The sequence below is a fragment of the Mastigoproctus giganteus genome, chromosome 12 (genome assembly GCF_048544385.1).
Source record: "Mastigoproctus giganteus isolate SK-2022 chromosome 12, ASM4854438v1, whole genome shotgun sequence".
NCBI classification, from domain to species: Eukaryota; Metazoa; Arthropoda; class Arachnida; order Uropygi; family Thelyphonidae; genus Mastigoproctus; species Mastigoproctus giganteus.
In genome coordinates, this window is record NC_143586.1 from 168,052,324 (window position 1) to 168,075,466 (window position 23,143).

Here is a 23,143-nt window from a genome sequence, read left to right on the forward strand (position 1 = left end):
TGCTTATGCTACCCATTTATGGACCAATTCAATGGAAAAGTTTGGTGAAACACAAGCAGTTGCTCTTGACATCTGAAAGGCTTCTGATCGTGTTTGGCATAAAGGTCTTCTAAACAAGCTTCCATCTTATGGTTTGCCAACTGTTTTTTGTAATTGGTTATCTAATTTTTCTCTCTGATCGCTCACTGAGAGTGATGAATTTATGATGGTAGATGGCTCTCTGTCTTCTAATTTCCTCACTAATGCTGGTGTCCCCCAAGCTTCAGTTCTTTCCCCAACTCTTTTCCTCTTGTATATTAATGACCTTCTTCCATTCACTGGAAATTCTATCCATAGTTTTGCCGATGATAACACATTGCATTCCACTTTCCATTTTGAGAAACCTTACCCTGCTCAATCAGCTTCAACTTTTCGAATATCCACTACCAATTCCTTAAATGCCAATCTCCAGGTAATTCTCCACTGGGGCAAAGACAACTTAGTCTATTTCAATCCTTCTAAAACTTAGTCTTGCCTTATATCTCGCAAAAAGAATTCAGAAACTCAGAATTCAGAAAAAGAATTCTTCTAAAACTCGGTCTTGCCTTATATCTCACAAAAAGATTTCTTCTGCTCCTATGCTTATCTTTGGTGACACTCTGATTTCTAGGCAACTTGATATATCTCTTTTAGGAATTACCCTGACTTATAATCTCTCACATCTGGGGTGGTGCCCTGAAAACCTCTCTCAGGCTTCTAGATTCCATTCAGAAGAGGGCAGTTAGGTTAATTAATGACTCATCTCTAACAGAGGCTCTCTACTCCTTATCTCATAGACATACTGTTTCTGCTGTATGCCTTTTCTACAGATACCTTCATATGCACTGTTCTTCTGAATTGGCTTCTATAATTCCCACTCTCTTTTAAAGTAGTCCGAACACGTGCCACCACCAGCCATCATCCATTTACTGTCCAACTTTAAACTCACAGAACCATTTTTTCATCTTCCTCGTTTATTCATTCAACTGCCATTTTCTGGAACAATCTTCCTTCATACGTATTTCCTGAAAATTAAAGTCTACAGAAGTTAAAGTCTAATGTCAACAAATATCTTCTCTTGTCTTCTTAACCTCCACCCCAAGCACTGTAATAAGTATTAAATGTTCTAATACCTCTCATGTTTGGGGTTTTCATAAAAAAAAAAAAAAAAAAAAATTCAATAGTAAGAAAAAGTGGTGGGGCGACATGCTGTATGAAGTAATGAAATTTTTGGATATGGCATACATATGGTTATAATATATCCAGATACTTGACATAATGTGCCTCGACAATGTCTCCCGCATAACCACTACTCGGACTCCCTTCAGTCACTATCTGGCAGAGTAGAGGTAGCAAGATTATACACTAGCTGATCCGGGAGCCTCCTAGAGATTTACGAATAGGTTCATTCTAGTGTACTAACTGGTGGCAGGCCTGTGAACACCGTTTTAAAGCTGTACCCTCGAAATGTAAGGAAGATTGGATCGCACCATGGTGTTCATCATAACCTCAAAAGTCATCAGTCATACTGCCTGATGGAAGAGATGTGGAAGGGTTGACCGGAACTTAACTCTGGAGACTAAACATGGGTTCCACCAGTTCAAGCCTCCATTAGCGAAGTGTTGGTATTGCACCGCTTGATGAGAGTCATCTACCACCTAGTATTTCCTGGTAACACAGAGGGATAGCATTCCTTTGTGTTGTGTGAGCGCCACAACTTGACCCCTGCTTACGTTGGTTCACATCTCTGTGGTCATACACACAGTGTGCTTGTGCATGGGTTGCTAACAGTCCCACCATCGTGAAGGTGCAAGCAGAGGATTTGGCTGTCACAGACCATCCAGACTTCGCCGAAATTGGGTCCACTTGAATCGAATGAGTACCTGAATATCAGTTCCATCGCCGTTTTAGATTCCCAGGTAGCAAGCAGAGCTTGTCTGGCCTATCTGAGAGAATGTCTGCGACAGTGTCAAGGACCACTTATGGACAGAGGAGCACAGTTAGAAGTTTTCGCAAACCTCAGTTTTTGAAATGGATAGATTAAATAATAGATTACAGAATATAAAGAAGCATTTATGATTGGGCAGTAGAAAACAACATAAAAGAAAACCAGAGGATGGAAATACATTAAACCAGATTTTCTTATTCAAAAAGAGGGTCCTTAGTCTGGAGATTGTTCCCTGACTGTTCTTATCTATCTATTTTTGACTTTATATGACAGATCGTCGCCTTGTCGTTCCCATTTTCCAAATTCACTGGACTTGAGCATCTTCAACTTTTAAATTTCTCTCTCTCTCTCTCTCTCTCTCTCTCTCTCTCTCTCTCTCTCTCTCATAGCTGACATTGCACCCTCCTTCCATGATTTTCTAGGGTGTCCTCGTCTTTTCCTCCCTTGTGGTACCTACTCAAAATTTTAGGCAATCTCCTTCATTGTATACAATATGTCCACACTATCTCAGCCTCCTATTTTCAATTTGTTCTATAATATCTTCATCTGCGTGAAAACACCCTCTAATTTCCTTGTTCGTTGCCCTCTCAAGCTTGGAAACTCGAGCACTTTCATGAAGGTAGTCCATCTCTAGAGCCCTAAGCTTCTTTTTGTCACATTCTTTTAGTGTCCAACACCACACGTCCAGAGCAAAGTACCAATTCCACTAATGACAGTCCGATATGTTTTTTGTTCTAAGTGAGATATTGTTGTCCCACCAAATAGTATTGAGGGCATAAAGTATCTTCCTACTTTGATGAATTTGTGTGCTAACTTCCTCTTTCCCCAGTCCTTCCTTAGTTATAATACAGCCAAGATACTTGAAGAAGTCAACAGGTTTTAGATGTATAAATTGTGTAACTTCCAATTAATGTAGATGCTCCACTGTGCATAGGAATTCTGTTTTTATGAAATTGGTATTGAGGCTTCATTAGCTATATGTAAAATGCAGTTTTCTTAACATGTATTCCAAATCATAAGCTTCTTGTGCTATGATGACCTGAACATCAGCAAAATTGAGATTCCATAAATATCTGTCATTAATATGTACTCCCATTCCACAACATCTTCTTTTCCATTCTTGCAAGGCACGTTCCAAGAAAACATAAAACAGTAAAGTGATAAGCTACATCCTTGCCTCAGCCCCTTTATTGGATAGATTGGGTTAGATAGAGACTTTCCAACTTTAATAAATGCCACATTATTATCGTATAATTCCCTAATCAATTCAACAAGTTCTAGATTAGTTGACATCTGTTGTAGGGGTTTCCATAATTCCTTTCTTGGAACAGAGTCAGAACCCTTTTCTAGATCAATAAAGGCAAAGTAGATATCTTTATTCCTTGCTTTTCTTGTCTCCACTAGTTTCTGCAAAATGAACAAATTGTCCGCACATGGAAATGAGCGACTGCTTATTTCCTTTTTTATAAATGGATGATATATAGCTAATTTTCCACTCCTTCAGTGTCTTTCTTAGCTGTACACATCTGTTGAACAGCTGGGCAATAAGATCGATTAAACTTGGTGGTCCATTTTTAATAAGTTAAATTGCTATGTTCTCATGACCTGGAGATTTTTTGTTCTTCATTAACTTTGTGCAATCTAGTACATGATGTTTTGTAATTTCTGTCTTCCCTTTATCCACTAGTGGAGGGGTACTTATGTACTGCTTTTCAGGTCGTCTTTCATTAAGGAGGTTGTTATAATGACTTTCCCATGTTAGCATATCAATAAAGTTTTTATTCAATTGAGGTTCATTTGTTTTCCGCCAAGCTTTAGATTATTGTGTTCCTCCTAACAAGCTGTCAATTTCATGGCATCTTTTCTCCTTTGCTGCATTCTTGGATTCAGCAAGTTTCTGTTTAACTGCTCTTTTACGCCTTTTATATTCTTCTCTGTTTTCCTGATTTCTATTCATTAACCATTTGTTATAGGCTCTTTTCTTTTCTTTCAAAAAATAAATTTGATGAGCTTGAAGTACTAATCAAGACATTAAAGGCAGATATTGTTGGGATATCAGAGACATGGTGTCACACAGATATAAGCAGTGCAGAACTGGAATTTGGCGAGTACAATGTGTATAGAAAGGATAGACAGGAAGGGAGGAGGGATAAGGGGTTATGCTGTTAGTTAAGAAACACATAAAATCTAAGGAAGTGCATCCAATTGATGTTGGTGGACAGTGCAATGTTGAGTCTGTTTGGTGTGACACAAGCACTGGGAAAGAAAAAATGAGAGTAGGTGTGTGTTATAGGCCTAATGAATGAATCTGATGATTATAATGAGCAATTGTGCAGAGAAATAGTGTGGGCCAGTAAATTAGAGCGTCTTATAATGGAAGATTTTAATTTCCCGGATATTGACTGGAATTTGTGGGTTGGTTACTCACACACTAGCAAGCCTTTTGTTTATTGGATGACTGTTTTCTGCAGCAGCAGCATGTTCGGGAGGCAACTGGAGGGAGTAATACTCTTGATCTGATTTTCAGTAATGATTCTTCATGCATCAAGAATCTGCAGATAAAGGAACAACTAGGTGGTAGTGATCACAATGTGCTGAGTGGGATTTACTCATAGAGGTAACTACCATCAAGGGTAAAGGGAAGGGTTTTTGCTTTTGTAAAGGTGAGTACGGTGGTCGGAGACAGAATTTAAATTCTATATGATGGAAACAACTGATAATGTTACCAACAGCAAATTCAAAATCGGAAGCAATTAAAGAATTAATCTTGGCAGCTGCTAGGCTTTTTATACCAACAAAGAAATATTGTTCACGATTTAGGCCTAAATGGATGTCGGATGAACTAATTAGACATGTGACACAGAAGCCTATGATAGATATAAGTTGGTCTGTAGCCAAGTTACAAAGGAGGTTAGGCATGCGAAGGCAGATTACGAGAAATCTTTGGCAAAGGATGCAAAGAAAAACAGCAAAGAGTTCTTTACTTATGTAAACTCTAGAAGGAAGGGGATGAATCAGATTGGTCCACTTGATATCGATGGTTCAACTATTGATGTTTCTGCTCAGGTAGCTAACAAACTAAATGAATATTTTGCATTGATATTCACACATGAGGAGTTATTTAGGGAGGGGAATGCCACAGGTGTATTCAACTCTGGCAGTAAGCTACATAATCTTGTAATAACTGAAAGTAAAGTGGAGGAGAAATTGTTGAAGATAAACACAAGAAAGGCACCTGGGGTGGATGGGATCTATCCAGTTATATTAAAGAACGCAGCAAAGGAAGTAAGCAAACTTTTAGCCATAATTATGAGAGCTTCCCTGGACTCAGGGGACGTACCCATGGACTGGAAATGTGCAAATGTGACCCCAATCCACAAAGCAGGATCAAAGGGAGACACAGGTAATTACAGACCTGTTAGTTTAACTTCTCTTCCAGGGAAATTAATGGGAACACTGGTTAAAGAAGCATTGCAGGATCATCTAGACAAGACTTCAGTTATAGCTCAGACACAGCATGGTTTTGTTAAGGGGAAGTCTTTTCTGACTAATTTGATTTGATACTATGATGTAGTCATAAAGGAACCGGATGCAAAGAATAACTTTGATATCATATATTTGGATCTTAGAAAAGCCTTTGATACTGTTGCACATGGAAGACTGCTGCACAAATTGGAGCAGTGTGGCATTGGAGGCAAATTGCTGCTATGGATGAAGGGATAGTTAAGTGGGAGAAGACAAAGAGTGATAATCAATGGATATTGCTCTTCATAGACTAATGTTATTAGTGAAGTTCTCCAGGGTGTCCGTAATGGACGCATTGTTGTTTTCTGTATTCATCAATGATATTGACGATGGTATATCAGGCTTAATGTCAAAGTTTGCAGACGATACGAAGGTTGGCAGGGTTGTTAATGATAGTATACTGCTGCAACAAGGTCTAGAAAAGTTGAGCAGATGGGCTGTGTGGTGGCAAATGAAGTTTAACATTGACAAATGTAAAGTATTACATATGGGAAGCAGTAATCCCAGAGTAACGTATCAACTCTGTGGTACCACACTGACAGTGGTAGAGAATGAAAAGGACCTGGGGGTAATTGTGCAGGCAGACATGAAGTTTTCTGAGCAGTGCAGACGGTCTGCAAGAGTAACTCATGGTGTTTTATCAATGATATACAGGAATTTTTCTTGCAGGGATAAGGAGGTGATTATCCCCTTGTATAAGGCAATGGTCAGGCCACACTTTGAGTACTGTGTACAGGTCTGGAGGTCTCATTTTAAGAATGATGTAGAGCTGTTGGAATGAGTACAGAGAAGGGCAACAAGATTAGTGAATGGAACAAAGGGTTGCTCTTACAAAGAAAGGCTTAAGTTTTTCAAATTACAGTGTCTGGAGACTAGGCACTTGCGAGGTGATCTGATTGAGGTGTATAAAGCCTTGAATAGTTTGAGCATGCTCAATGCTGATGAGATTCTTCCTCTTGCTCAGAAAACTCGCCAGAGAGGGCATAAATTCAAATTGAGGAAGGACAGTGTAGGATAGAGGTGCAGAAGTTTTCCTTTGGCCTGTGGGTGGTTGATTACTGGAACAAACTTCCATCTGTCAGTCATTGTAGAAGTTGATAGGTTGAATAGATTCAAGGCAGAACTTGACAAACATTTGGAGTGAGTGGATGGGTGAAATAAGGGGGTTTTTTTTTTTTTTTTTTTTTTGGCTGATGCTATATAAGCTTGCTTTCTTGCATCATGTGCCTTTGCTAATGCTAACAATCTGGCTACCTCCTCATTCCACCAATACTGTTGTTTGTATTTGTTGTCCATTTGTCCTAGTGCTTCATTAGCTGCTATGTGTATGGCCGTTTTAGTGTTGTTATACAAGATATTCACCTATTCCATTTCTTTAATGTGTGACATATGGTTCTAAAATCTTCTCTGTTAAAAATCTTTAATACTGTCATGAGATAATATTTCCAGTTTATAAGTAATATAAATCTATGATTGATTTCTGCTGGAGGGATGGTCTCTCCCATGTATATCCAAGGACTCACATCTGGATAGTATGGGCTTGGCACACTCAGCGTCCTGAGCTGGATATCATCATTCTTCTCCTTCTTGGCGATTCCTTTTTACTTCTCTCTCTCTCTCTCTCTCTCTCTCTCTCTCTCTCTCTCTCTCTCTCTCTCTCTCTCTCTCTCTCTCTCTCTCAGGGTAACTCAGGAATTTTTTTGGCTGGTGCAGTATAAGCCTCAGGTTTCCTTGCACCATATGGCTAATAATAATAATAATAAATAAATTAATAGTAATAAAAATTAATAAAATAAATAAACATCGCGTAAGTTGCTTCAATGGACCTACCTACACCAAGGTCAGAGTGGTGGCTAAGGTCGATCGTGGCGCCATCTGGCGCAGGATAAAGTCACGCGTGTTCAGGCCTTAGGCAGAGGGGTGGGCTCGAAAAATCAGAGACGGTTTCCCGAGGAAGACATTGGAGCGAGTGGCTCTGTCCCCCATATGGCTACCACAAGAGAAGGGCAAGACCATCCAGCCCCACCAACTGGAAGTACTTCCTGCACAACTGCACTAGTGACCAATTAGTAAGGGAGAAAACGGCAATGCATCAAGTGGAGCATCAAATGAATGCATACATCATGCAGGCATACTACGAAATAATGAAGCTGGAGACTGATATGATAACTTACAGAGCGAGACTACATACCAAGTGGTTGGAACAATTCCCGGATATTCAGGTCACCGAACAGCGAATAGCGGACCAGAGAAGGACCATCTTCACGAAGAACCTGATAGCTCCTGCAATCTTCAAAAAAATCAAGCAGGACTTGAGCGATCAATTACAAAGAATAAAGAATACAAAACCAGAGGAGGACGAACATACCACACCGAACCAGAGGAGGAAGAGCAAGAAGAAATACAACTTGCAGCAGCTGAAGTGGAAAGAGACGAGGTCATGATATCCAGAATAGAGGATGAATGGAAGAAGACCCTAACAGAATTTGAAGGAATGGACCCCACAAACACTCGCGTGACACTGAAGCAGACGCCGAATAGATACTTGTGGAGAGTCACAGACCAACTAAATTGGCACATAATACCACATTACCTTGACAGCAATGGTGCAACACTGGAGGCCATCCACACAGCCATGTATTGTGCTGCAGAGGCAGCCACAAGGATTAATGGAAGAGAAACGAGAGACCAGCAGCACAAGAACCAAAAACAGAAGGAACTGCCAGCTTGGGAAAGAAGACTTCAGCAGGAAATAGAACAATTAAGAGTAAAGATAGGCCAATTGACCCAGTACCAATGGGGCAATAGGAGTAAGAAATTAATTGGAAAAGTGAAGAGCATCCTCAAGAGAGACAGCATCCACAGCAGACATGAGAAAAAAAATCAGAGAATAGCAGAGTACTTGGACACATTGAAGCAGAACCTCCTTGCACTCAAAAGAGACTACTCTGATACAAAGAGAGCTCCCAGAGGAAAATAAACAACTGAATCTTCGATGAGGAACAAAGAGGCTTCTACAGGAGTCCCAGAGAAGACAGGAAAGAAGGGAATGGACCATCCAAGTAGAAGACGATTGAGGAGTTCTGGGGAAACATATGTAGTAGGGATGTAAGACATAACAGCTGAGCCCCCCTAGATAGAACTAGAACACAAGAAAACCAAGGACGTACAAAAAATGAGAGAGTGGAAGATTTGGAAAGAAGTAAAACAGACGAACAAGAACTCTCGCAACTGGCGAACTCCAGGAATAGATAGCGTCCACAGCTACTGGTACAAAAAGCTCACTTGCACACACAATCAACTGGCAGAGAAGTTCACCCGAATGATAAGGCACCCAGAAAAGTTTCTCACTCAAAGAATCACATATCTGAAGCCTAAAGACGAAGATACAAGAAACCCAGATAAATATAGGCCAATCACGTGCCTCCCAACAATGTACAACATCCTGACCAGCTGCATAACCAAGGACGCCTCCGTAGCCAGGTGGGCAGGAGCAGCAGTGCGTAGCACACGCTTCTTGATTAGACCAGGATTCGAGACCGTGACCACCAAATACGGAGGATGTGGAAAGGTCAGGGAATGACCACCACATATCCCCAGAGCAATATGGCCTTAGTTGCTAATGCTCCTAAAAACCAAATAACACTGGGAAACCACTTGGAAAGCCAGAACATAACCGAACAACAGAAAGGATGGAAGCGGTTGAGCAAAGGATGCAAGGAACAATTAACCATAGATGCTGTGGTTATCGAGCAAACCTACAAGAAGCCGCAACATGTACACAGCCTACATCGATGACCACAAGGCCTTTGACTCCGTGCCTCATAGCTGGCTAATAGACGTGTTGAACATCTACAAAGTCAATCCGATAGTGACAAACTTCCTTGGAGAAATTATTGCGAAATGGAGTACCGCCATTAAGGTCCATCACAACCAGGCCAATCCCCATCAGGAGAGGAATCTTTCAGGGAGATGCCCTGAGCCCATTGTGGTTCAGTCTAGCACTTAACCCGCTATCCACCCTGCTCACTAGTAGTGAGCATGGTGGCATATGCCAATACGAACCTTCCTTTTTCTGCACATAGGTCGTTTTCCTTTAAGTCCATATGTCTTCTTTGTAACAATGGTATTTTTAGCGGAAAGTGTTTTTCCAAGTGCTGGCCTGATGCCTCAACCTTGGGGACCAGGGATTTGAGTCAAGGTTATCTTCCCCTAGCCTTTGCTGGCCAACAGCTCTTCTTGCAAGGCAACAAGTTGACAATGCTTATAAGGCGGTGTTTCCCTGCTTTGACACAGAGATGTCATTGAATTATTTTGGCATTTAAAAAAGAATAAACCTGCCACAATTCATCCCTCCACACTCTGTTATCTTTGCTGTCTTAGTCCAGGACTGCTTATTGGTTATTTTCAGCTACCCCACCTACAAAGGACCATTCCCTATCCACCACCTGCAACCCATCTGGCAGCTGAGGCTTGCCACAGACCTGACTATTCTTAATTCTTGCTAATTGGTATACTTGAAACCAAATAGTTAATCTTGGTTAATTTTATTATTATTATTAGCCATATGGTGCAAGGAAGACCGAGGCTTATGCTGCACCAGCCAAAAAAATTTTTCTGAATTACCCCCGAGAGAAATGGGGGGGGGGGAATCACCAAGAAAAAGAAGAAATGATATCCAGCTCTGGCCCCTGGGTGTGCCAAGCCCATACTCTTCGCACGTGAGCCCCTGGGGTAAAATATAGCAAATGAAGCAAGAAAGTAAGCTTATAAAGCATCAAACAAATATAAAAAAATACTTTCTCACAGCATATGTTCATCCCCTCCACTCCAGTAATTTGTCTAGTTCTTCCTTCCATTTATTGAAACTACCCACTTCCACAAAAAATCGAAGTTTGTTCCAACAATTAACTTCCCTCCAGCTGAAGGCAAACTTCTGCACTCTATCCTGCAACTATCCTTCCTCAATTTCTGTCTGGATCTTCTTCAGTTTTTTCAAAACCTCTTCACAAACTTGGATTCTTCTCGTTCTTTGATCTATGTTAAAAAATTTTTGACACCATCTTGGCATGCACTTTTCCCACGGTTGAATTTTCCTTAAAATTTCTGTTTCTTTGGCCATATTGAATTCTGATGCAACCATTCTAATGCTTAAACAATGATCACTTTTAATCAATGTCTTTACCCACTCCACATTTTTATCAGTTTTCATGGATACCAGATGGCCTGGTCATTCATAATCTTCCACATTCTCTCTTCCTTCTAAAAATCTTTTATGCCATTCAAAAACATGAGCTCTTGTCATAGTATATCCCCTATAAACTTGACATTTGTTAAAAATTTGCGGTTGATTCATTATTCGATTCTTTGTTTGTCATTTTTACGGCAAACTGCAAAAACAGTAATCAAAATTTGTCTCACTGCAAAGTGAATGACTGTGGTTGAACATGACTTGGCAGACAACTAGGGAAAGGTACGAGGTCAACTGATGTGCTTTTGTTTCACAGGTGGTGCTTGAAGTGCAGTGGCTGTGTACAGTCCCATTATTTAATAGCCACACCTTGTGTGTATATATATATATAGCTGTAACCACATTTTGTTAATATGCAAGAAACAATTTGTTAGTTGGGTGGTACTTTGGTGTTTTGTGATGGTGTTAATGCAACAGAATTACAAGTGAGTGGTTACCTTAGTATTAATATTATTATATTAATTAATTTTGTTAATAACTTTGGCTGGATTAGTTAAATAAAAGATTAAAAATAAAATTAAGGTAGTTGAAAACCAATAATTAGTAATTTAATAAAATTAATAGGTAAACTATCTTATTTTTAATTTTGTAGTCACTGAAGAAATGAAGAAGAAACCATTCCACAAAACGTAGGATTATTAGGCTTTATAAGTAATAATTAGATTCTAAATCCTACACAGGTGAAGTACTTTTTTTAAAAGTGATTTAATCAGGATAGCCTGTACAATCTGCCATTTAAACATTATATTATTGTTAAAATTTTTATTGATAAGTGCATGAAAATACCATATGCTGCCTACTGATTTATATAGAATGCACCTGTTCCCATAACGTATTGTTAGCACAGTAGTTTATTGCATGTTTTTATATTAAAAAAATTGAAATATTAAAATAATATTTAATAAGTCATTGAAATGTTTATGCACACTATGTAGTCAGTGAACTGGCTAGCAGTACTGAAACTGGAAAATATAAAATCTGATATCTGGATAGCAATATTGATTATGTACTTGCTCAAACTAGTAACAGTGACCCTCCTAACCTTTTGGAAAACTTCTGGGAAGTATGGCAACTAGAATATTTTGCCTGCAGTATAGCCTTAGATGCTAATTGCTATGTAAATAATAACAAGAAAAATAAAAAACATTATCTGATGCATTTAGAACATTATACTTTAAATAGTTTCATTAAATGTTGCAAGAGACAGAGAGAATAAAATTACAAATTTATTAATTTACTAAATACAATGTATAAGACACATTTTATACGCACTGTACTGCATCACACTGTACTGTACTGTACCGTACCGCACTACACTGTACTGCACCACACCGCACCGTATCGTACCATATTTTATTTAATGAAAACTTTTTAAAATTACTCTAGTTTACTCTAACATTACACATTTTATTGCAATTACTGTATGTAATAAGATAATTCATCTTCAAAGAAATAACTCTTTTCAGATTTCAACTTTAAATAAATTAAGTTCAGTTTGTAACCAGTTTTATTTAGATTTATAAAACAGGCAGGCATTTGATCCAAATGCATATCATGATGAATAATATTAGTTTTTTTACACAGTCTTACATTAAGTAAGTTTTAAAATTCTTTCATCTGTTCTGTACGTTTCATTTACCCCAACAGATAATTGAAATGTCACCCTTTGCTATTTTAAATATTAGATTATTAGGACACAATAACCATCAGGCTGTACTTAATGTCAGTGAAACTTCAATGCCAAGGCATTCTATTAAATAGAGGCTGGGTCATATGCCCCCAGCATATACACCGATGAGCCAAAACATTATGACCACCTATCTAATATCTATCTATCTATGACTACCTATCTCCTCCACGTGCAGCCAAAACAGCTCGTATCCGGTGAGGCATGGGCGCTACAAGATTTCTAAATGTGTCTTGTGGTATCTGGTACCAGCAGATCCTTTAACTACTGCAAGTGAGTTAAATGGTTGAGACGCCGCAGATCGGAGTTGCTATTCCAACACAAACCACAAATACTATACGATTGATGTCTGGGGAATTTGGAGGCCAGGACAATACCTGGAAGTCTTCCTCATGTTCCGTGAACCAGTCTCGAACAATCCAGGTGGTGTGGCAGGGCCCATTATCCTGCTGAAAGATGGCACTGCCAGGTGGGAAGACCGTTGCCATGAAAGGGTGCACCTGGTCAGCAACAATGTTTAGGTAGAGTGTATTTAGTGTCAAGTGGCACCAGGGATTTCCCTCATTTCCGTGTTGCTTTCAATGTAGGTGTGCCAGAGATTTAAAAGTATATCGATATTGTATATGTATAGATAAATAAATTTGATGAATTTGAGGTATTGCTCAAAACATCAAAGGCAGATATTGTTGGGATATCAGAGACGTGGTGTCACACAGATATAAGGGATGCAGAACTGCAATTTGGGGAGTACAAAGTCTACAGAAAGGATAGACAGGATAGGAAGGGGGGAGGGGTTATGCTATTAGTTAAGAAACACATAAAAACCAAGGAAGTGAAGCCAGTCGACATCGATGGACAGGGCAGTGTCGAGTCAGTTTGGTGTGACATAAGCATTGGGAGATCAAAATTGAGAGTAGGAGTGTGCTATAGGCCTGATGAGTATAATAAGGAACTGTACAGGGAAATAGAGTGGGCCAGTAAATCAGAGAGTCTTATAATGGGGGATTTTAATTTCCCAGATATTGACTGGAATTTGGGGGCTGGTCACTCGCACACTAGCAAGGCTTTTGTGGATTTATTGGATGATTGTTTTCTACATCAGCATGTTCGTGAGGCAACAAGAGGGAGCAATACTCTTGATCTGATTATCAGTAGTGATTCTTCATGCATTAAGAATCTGCAGATAAATGAACCACTAGGTAGCAGTGATCACAGTGTGTTGAAGTGGGATTTACTCAAGGAGGTAACTACCATCAGAGGTAAAGGGAAGGGTTTTTGTTTTCGTGAAGGCGACTATGATGGTCTGAGACAGTATTTAAATTCTATACAGTGGGACCAACTGATGATGTTACCAACAGCAAACTCAAAATGGGAAGCATTCAAGGAACTAATCTTGGAGGCTACCAGGCTTTACATACCAACTAAGAAATATTGTTCAAGGTTTAGGCCTAAATGGTTGTCAGATGAACTAATGAGACATGTGGTAGAGAAGAAAAATGCATGGGATACATACAAATTAATGGGTGACATGGAAGCCTATGATAGATATAAGTTGGTCTGTAACCAAGTCACAAAGGAGATTAGGCAGGCAAAGGCAGACTACGAAAAATCCTTGGCAAAGGATGCAAAGAAAAACAGAAAAGAGTTCTTTACCTATTTAAACTCAAGAAGGAAAGGGATGAATCAGATTGGTCCACTGGATATTGATGGTTCAACAGTTGAGGATCCTGCTCAGGTGGCTAACAATCTAAACGAGTATTTTGCATCTACATTCACGCATGAGGAGTTATTCAGGAAGGAGAATAACGTAGGTAAAGTAAACATTGGCAGTGAGCTGGATGATTTTGTAATAACTGAGAGGAAAGTGGAGGAGAGATTGTTGAGGATAAACATAAAAAAGGCACCTGGGGTGGAAGGGATCTATCCAGTTATATTAAAGGAGGCAGCAAAGGAAGTAAGCAAACCCCTAGCCATAATTATGAGAGCTTCTTTGGACTCAGGGGAGGTACCCATAGACTGGAGATGTGCAAATGTAACCCCAATTCACAAAGGAGGATCAAAGGCTGACACAAGTAATTATAGACCTGTTAGTTTAACTTCTGTTCCAGGTAAATTAATGGAGGCACTGGTTAAAGAAGCACTGCAGGATCATCTAGACAAGAATTCAGTTATAGCTCAGACGCAGCATGGTTTTGTTAATGGCAGGTCTTGCCTGACCAATTTGATTGGATACTATGATGTAGTCACAAAGGAACTGGATTCAGGGAATAACTTTGATATTATATATTTGGATCTTAGAAAGGCTTTTGATACTGTTGCACATGGAAGACTGCTGCACAAATTGGAGCAGTGTGGCATTGGAGGCAAATTGCTGCTATGGATAAGGGGATGGTTGAGTGGCAGAAGACAGAGTGTGGTAATCAATGGACACTGCTCAACGTGGACTAATGTTATTAGTGGAGTTCCTCAGGGTTCAGTGTTGGGTCCGTTGTTGTTTTCGGTGTGTATGAATGATATTGATGATGGGATATCAAGTTTAATGTCCAAGTTTGCAGATGATACAAAGGTTGGCAGGGTTGTTAAGGACACCACTGACGCTATGCTGCTGCAACAGGATCTGGAAAGGTTGAACAGATGGGCTGAGAGGTGGCAAATGAAGTTTAACATTGACAAATGTAAAGTACTACATATGGGAAACAGTAACCCCAGAGCAACGTATCAACTCTGCGGTACTACACTGACAGTGGTGGAGAATGAAAAGGACCTGGGGGTAATTGTGCAGGCAGATATGAAGTTCTCTGAGCAGTGCAGACGAGCTGCAAGAGTAGCTCATGGTGTCTTGTCAATGATATACAAGAATGTTTCTAGCAGGGATAAGGAGGTGATTATTCCCTTGTATAATGCAATGGTTAGGCCACATCTTGAGTACTGTATACAGGTCTGGAGGCCTCATTTCAAGAAGGATGTAGAGCTGCTGGAATGGGTACAGAGAAGGGCAACAAGATTAGTGAATGGAACAAAGGGTTGCTCTTACGAAGAAAGGCTTAAGTTTTGCAAATTACAGAGTCTGGAGACTAGGCACCGGCGAGGTGATCTGATAGAGGTGTATAAGGCTTTGAATGGTTTGAGCATGCTCAATGCCAATGGGATTCTTCATCTTGCTCATAATAATCAGCTCAGAGGGCATAAATTCAAATTTAGGAAGGACGGATGTCGGATAGATGTGCGGAAATTTGCCTTTGGCCAGCGGGTGGTTGGTTGGTGGAACCGACTTCCATCACTTGTTGTTGAAGTTGATAGCCTAAACAAATTTAAGGCTCAACTGGACAGGTATTTCGAGAGAACGGAGAGGTGAAATGGGAGTGGTGTGTTTTTTTTTTTTTTTTTTTTGGCTGATGCTGAATAAGCTTGCTTTCTTGCATCATATGCCTCTACTAATGCTAATGCTAATAGTGAACCTTAGTTCCTGGTCTCAGAATGGGTTCTTCTTCTGGAAAAGAGTTCCTGTGCGAATCTGGTTAGGTACTTATATTCTTCGCTTGTGTCCAAGAGATGATGCTCCTGGCCTCGCAGCAGGTAGGTCAATCTTGTTATTAGGTTTCCATGTAGCTCCTCATAGTTTGTACATTCATGCATGAGGTGGGTCCAGCTTTCCGGTTTCCCATGTGAACAGTTGAGGTCTTGGAGGAGGCTCAGAGTTGTTAGTTTCTCGTTGAAGGGGCCATGACCTGTCAATAAGTAGGTGACATATAGGCCTGGATGGAATCATACAGGTAGTTTCGGGAAAACCCTGTCATACATCAGGTATGAAGCATTGTTTCACTTCCCTTTTGGTTGAGTCTGTGCACCTGTTTTTCCATTCCTGTTTTAAGTGTGTCAAGAGCCAAACCTTTTCCATTTTTATAGTGTTTGTGGGTTCAATTGTAAAGCCCGAGTAGGTCACAGAGATTCCTTTTGACAGGTAGTATACACTAGTCCACATCTAACCACTTTGAGATCTAGTGGTAAGAATCCAGTAAGAACCTGGAGCGCCTCCATGCTCACAGTATTGCAGGCTCGGATGGTTTTGAACAATATTGTTCATTGTGTCGAGTCCAGTATTCTTTTGTTGGTGGCCAGTCTGGTTCTGTGGTACCATATTGGTGCACCATATGTAATTGCTGGAAGAAAAGTGGTCTTGTAGTATAGGGAGATGGTTTGTTTACTCAGGCCCAAGTAGTTCCTAATCTTGGTCCTGAGTTGCCTGAGATGCGGTTTGAATGTGAGCCTGCTGTCGAAAATGATCCCGAGGTATTTAATTTGTTGGACTAATTTGATTGTAGCAGTATTTATTTTAATTTGTGGTGGCCTCCTTATGTCCAATATTCCCTTAAGCAAGGTGGAAGTCGTTTTGGCAGGCGAGAATCTGTTGAAGGTTCTCCATAGCCCACTGCTGTAGAATATATAGAGCTTGATGTGCTCCAGTCTCAAGTTGTGCCCTATTATTTGCTGTCATGGTGAGAATTAAATCGTCTGCAAATGTCTGGGTTACCACCTCCCCAAGGCCGGTGTTTAGAAAGTCATCAAATACTATATTCCACAGCAGTGGTCCAAGCATGGAACCTTGGGGGGCATCCCCTGTGGATGTTCCTGCTGATTTGTTGGTATGGTGCTTTCACTTTTATTTTTCTGTGTGAGAGGTAGTTTTGATATTATTATAAAGGTTAGCATTAGCATTAGTAGAGGCATATGATGCAAGAAAGCAAGCTTATTCAGCATCAGTCAAAAAAAAAAAAAACAACACACCACTCCCATTTCACTCCTCCGTTCGTTCGAAATACCTGTCCAGTTGAGCCTTAAATTTGTTTAGGCTATCAACTTCAACAACAAATGATGGAAGTCGGTTCCACCAACCAACCACCCACTGGCCAAAGGCAAATTTCCACACATCTATCCGACATCCGTCCTTCCTAAATTTGAATTTATGCCCTCTGAGGTGATTATTCTGAGCAAGAGGAAGAATCCCATTGGCATTGAGCATGCTCAAACCATTCAAAGCCTTATACACCTCTATCTGATCACCTCGCCGGTGCCTAGTCTCCAGACTCTGTAATTTGCAAAACTTAAGCCTTTCTTCGTAAGAGCAACCCTTTGTTCCATTCACTAATCTTGTTGCCCTTCTCTGTACCCGTTCCAGCAGCTCTACATCCTTCTTGAAATGAGGCTTCCAGACCTGTATACAATACTCAAGATGTGGCCTAACCATTGCCTTATACAAGGGAATAATCACCTCCTTATCCCTGCTAGAAAAATTCCTGTATATCATTGACAAGAGACCATGAGCTACTGTTGCAGCTCGTCTGCACTGCTCAGAAAACTTCATATCTGCCTGCACAATTACCCCCAGGTCCTTTTCATTCTCCACCACTGTCAGTGTAGTGCCGCAGAGTTGATACGTTGCTCTGGGGTTACTGTTTCCCATATGTAGTACTTTACATTTGTCAATCTTAAACTTCATTTGCCACCTCTCAGCCCATCTGTTCAACCTTTCCAGATCCTGTTGCAGCAGCATAGCGTCAGTAGTGTCCTTAACAACCCTGCCAACCTTTGTATCATCTGCAAACTTGGACATTAAACTTGATATACCATCATCAATATCATTCATAAACACCGAAAACAACAACGGACCCAACACTGAACCCTGAGGAACTCCACTAATAACATTAGTCCACGTTGAGCAGTGTCCATTGATTACCACTCTCTGTCTTCTCCCACTCAACCATCCCCTTATCCATAGCAGCAATTTGCCTCCAATGCCACACTGCTCCAATTTGTGCAGCAGTCTTCCATGTGCAACAGTATCAAAAGCCTTTCTAAGATCCAAATATATAATATCAAAGTTATTCCCTGCATCCAGTTCTTTTGTGACTACATCATAGTATCCAATCAAATTGGTCAGGCAAGACCTGCCCTTAACAAAACCATGCTGCATCTGAGCTATAACTGAATTCTTGTCTGGATGATCCTGCAGTGCTTCTTTAACCAGTGCCTCCATTAATTTTCCTGGAACAGAAGTTAAACTAACAGGTCTATAATTACTTGTGTCAGCCTTTGATCCTCCTTTGTGAATTGGGGTTACATTTGCACATCTCCAGTCTATGGGTACCTCCCCTGAGTCCAAAGAAGCTCTCATAATTATGGCTAGGGGTTTGCTTACTTCCTTTGCTGCCTCCTTTAATATAACTGGATAGATCCCTTCCACCCCAGGTGCCTTTTTTATGTTTATCCTCAACAATCTCTCCTCCACTTTCCTCTCAGTTATTTCAAAATCATCTAGCTCACTGCCAATGTCTACTTTACCTACGTTATTCTCCTTCCTGAATAACTCCTCATGCGTGAATGTAGATGCAAAATACTCGTTTAGATTGTTAGCCACCTGAGCAGGATCCTCAACTGTTGAACCATCAATATCCAGTGGACCAATCTGATTCATCCCTTTCCTTCTTGAGTTTAAATAGGTAAAGAACTCTTTTCTGTTTTTCTTTGCATCCTTTGCCAAAAATTTTTCGTAGTCTGCCTTTGCCTGCCTAATCTCCTTTGTGACTTGGTTACAGACCAACTTATATCTATCATAGGCTTCCATGTCGCCCATTAATTTGTATGTATTCCATGCATTTTTCTTCTCTGCCACATGTCTCATTAGTTCATCTGACAACCATTTAGGCCTAAACCTTGAACAATATTTCTTAGTTGGTATGTAAAGCCTGGTAGCTTCCAAGGTTAGTTCCTTGAATGCTTCCCATTTTGAGTTTGCTGTTGGTAACATCATCAGTTGGTCCCACTGTATAGAATTTAAATACTGTCTCAGACCAACATAGTCGCCTTTACGAAAACAAAAACCCTTCCCTTTACCTCTGATGGTAGTTACCTCCTTGAGTAAATCCCACTTCAACACACTGTGATCACTGCCACCTAGTGGTTCATTTATCTGCAGATTCTTAATGCATGAAGAATCACTACTGATAATCAGATCAAGAGTATTGCTCCCTCTTGTTGCCTCACGAACATGCTGATGTAGAAAACAATCATCCAATAAATCCACAAAAGCCTGGCTAGTGTGTGAGTGACCAACCCACAAATTCCAGTCAATATCTGGGAAATTAAAATCCCCCATTATAAGACTCTCTGATTTACTGGCCCACTCCATTTCCCTGTACAATATCTTATTATACTCATCAGAGTTATTAGGCCTATAGCACACTCCTACTCTCAATTTTGATTTCCTTATGCTTATGTCACACCAGACTGACTCGACACTGCCCTGTCCATCGATGTCGACTGGCTTCACTTCCTTGGATTTTATGTGTTTCTTAACTAATAGCATAACCCCTCCTCCCCTCCTGTCCTGTCTATCCTTTCTATACACATTGTATTCCCCAAATTCCAGTTCCGCATTCCTTATATCTGTGTGACATCACGTCTCTGATATTCCAACAATATCTGCCTTTGATGTTTTGAGCAATACCTCAAATTCATCAAATTTATTTACCAAACTCCTAGCATTGGTGTACACGCAAGTATGCATGCACCTGTTTCTATTCTTAACACAACCCATGTGTTTACTTGTACCCCAATGACTCCCAGCAGTCTCTGATATATCCTGCATCTTGTTTTTCAGGCTTCTGCTCATTTCAATAGAAGCAGTGCAAGAATCACTTCCACCTCTGCCAGTGGCTACTGTTAATCTATTAGTCCTTGTATCCCCCCAACTAGCAGTTTTCCGACCCACCTAACACTGCCTTGACAGCATCAGCAAAAATTCTTGCTGCACCAGCCAATTATGCTGCACCAGCCAAAAAAAAAAAAAAAAAAAAATTTCCCCGAGTTGCCCTGAGAGAGAAAGAGAGAGAGAGTCAGAAGTAGAAAGGAATCACCAAGAAAGAGGAGAATGATGATATCCAGCTCAGGACCCTGGGTTTGCCAATCCCATACTCACCAGATGTGAGCCGCTGGGGTTATCATTACCCATACAGCACCATTTCGGAGCTTATTGGCTCCTCCTCATCATCAGGCATCTCTCATATTGTGGATTTATACTTCGCAACTAGGTTGTTATCCTTGCAGCACCAGGGTATCTGCCCACCCACTGATGAGGAGCCAATAAGCTCCGAAACGGTGCCCTATGGGTGATTGGTATCTGCTGAGAATAAGTAACAATAGTCTGCTCCTGTGGTGAAGCATTACTTATTTGAGGTAGTGCAATATCATGGCAACTCGTTGTGAAGGTATTCACAATATGAGATATATTTAATGATGCCAATTTATAACTACTTAAGTAGTTAGCTATGTACCGAAATGATGCAATTGCACTAACTTGTATATAAGTTACATAACCTGAGGCTTTAATCCTAAACTATACCGTAATCATTATCTAATAAATTAAAATTTTATTATTATTTATTTATGATATTTTTTAATTTTTTTAATAATACACTATATTTTTGATAATACACTAAATTCTTTGCCTAGCCAATTGCTAATCAACTTTAGACCTTCTAGCATCAAATTTGATATGGAGGTTCAAAACACTATGCCCCAAATAGATTAAGAAAAACAGACCATAATGGTCAACATCATTATAATTTCTCTTTTAATTTTTGTTATATTAATATGGTTTATTATTTTAATACATTCCCATCCTTTAATCCTGGCAAAATCTTTATTTTCATAATTTTGGACTTCTTACATAAATATTAACTCTTCTTATACATTAATACATATTCACCCATAAATTAATTGCAATTTAAATTTAATTTTATGTAATTTTATTACCTGTCATTTACCTTTAATTTTGGCATTAGAAATAATTTCCTATTCTATCCTCTTTTATTTCGTTCCTTTTTTTCCATCCTTCCTACTTTTTATTACCTTCTAGGCTTGGCTACCTATGAACTGAACACTCCTGCATTTTTTCTCTAATGCATTCATAAATTAACATACAAAGTATGGAAATCAAGTTCTCATACTGGTGGCATAAAAATAACATAAAGTGATAGAGCTCAAAAATGGTTTTATTTTTATTAAAATAATCACCGCTTGATTAAATGCAGTTATTATACCATTCTAAAAGTTTCTGAAAAGACTTAGTGAAAGCATCCAAAGAGATGATATTTTGGTTCAGCAGTTACATTTTTCTTTATGTCCTCAACATCCAGAAATCTCAATTCTTTTGAGAGCAGTTTTCACTTGGGAAAGAGGAAGAAGTCTGCTGGTGCTTCGTCAGAAAAATAAGGTGGGGGGTGTTGAACTGCATTATGCCGTGTTTCATTGGAAATGTCTTCGTAACAAGTGCAGAATGGACTATTGAAACAGCCATCTTGGTGGTGGCTGTTTCAATCCACTGATCCACCAATCCACTGAGAATAAGTAACAATAGTCTTCTCTGTTTGGGAAGCATTACTTATTTTAAATATAATTGGAGAGGCAACTCATAAAGGCATTCACAATATGAGATGTAATGAAATGATGCCATTATAATTAACTTTGGTTAATATATATAGAAGTGATGCTGCATTTGCACTAACTTATATGTCTCTCTTTGTACATGAATGCATGTTCAACCATTAGTTTATATTAATTTAATTGTAATTTTCTGTATTTTCTGATTTATAAAATGCACTTTTCTCCTGGAAATGTTCCCTTTCTGTGAACTGAGTAGTGCATGCTTTTTTGAGCATTCTTAAATTAACATATATGTTACTTTACATTCTTTTTAAGCTTTTTTTCATTTTTATATGTAATTTCCATATCCCTGTTTTATTTTTTTTTTCAAACTCTAAAGATTTTGCAAATCTTAACCCTCCTTGTACATTAATACGTTTCCAACCATTACTTTAGTTTATTTATTTTAAATTTTAATTTATTCTTTATCATATTTTCTAGTGCATAAAATGCACTTTTTTTCATGGAAAACAGCCTAAAATTTCCATTTGTCTTAATGTCTGAGGGTATACTAGGTATACAGAGTGATATTGCTTTTTTTAGATCAGATTTATATTGCTGCTGTTTTGCATAACTGAAAGAGGGCTTTACATGTATTGCTAAAATGTATTCCCAAGAAAAAAATAAATAACACACTACTTTATTCTAGAAACCTCAAGTCTTTCAATAAATGTGGAATCAGCAATGCCATCAATGCCACATTGCTGATTCCACATTTATTGAAAGACTTGAGGTTTCTATAAGAAAGTAGGATTTTTTTTTTTTTTTTTTTATCTTTATTTTGGGGATAAATGACAAGTGTGTCATCTTATAGTCTGGAACATATGGTTATTTAATTTTATTACCTGTAATTTACCATTAATTTTGTCATTAGAAATAATTTCCCATTTTGTTCTCTTTTATTTCCATCCTTTTTGATCCTTACTGCTTTTCTATTGCCTTCTAGGCTTGACTATATACCAAACACTGAACCCTTTCTCCAATGCATTCTTAAAATATTTTACTTTTCTTTCTTGTTTTTTAGTTATTTTGTAATTATAGATATTTCCATTCATGTTTTGTGTTATTTCAAACCCTCACATCCTTCCATCCAGGGAATGACCACTGCATATCCCCAGAGCAATATGGCCTTAGTTGTTAATGCTCCTAAATAACAAACAAACAAAATGACAAACAAACCTTCCATCCATCCATCCATCCCATTTTTCTATATTGCAATAAAGATTTTTTTTTT

The 23,143-nt window shown here is 39.2% G+C and overlaps 1 protein-coding gene across 1 annotated transcript in view; it reads left to right on the forward strand.

Annotated features, from left to right (window-relative positions):
- The window catches only part of LOC150077580 (inactive phospholipase C-like protein 1), a 649,255-nt gene that overhangs the window by 512,354 nt on the left and 113,758 nt on the right, over positions 1–23,143 (forward strand). The gene's annotated exons all lie outside the window — the stretch shown is intronic.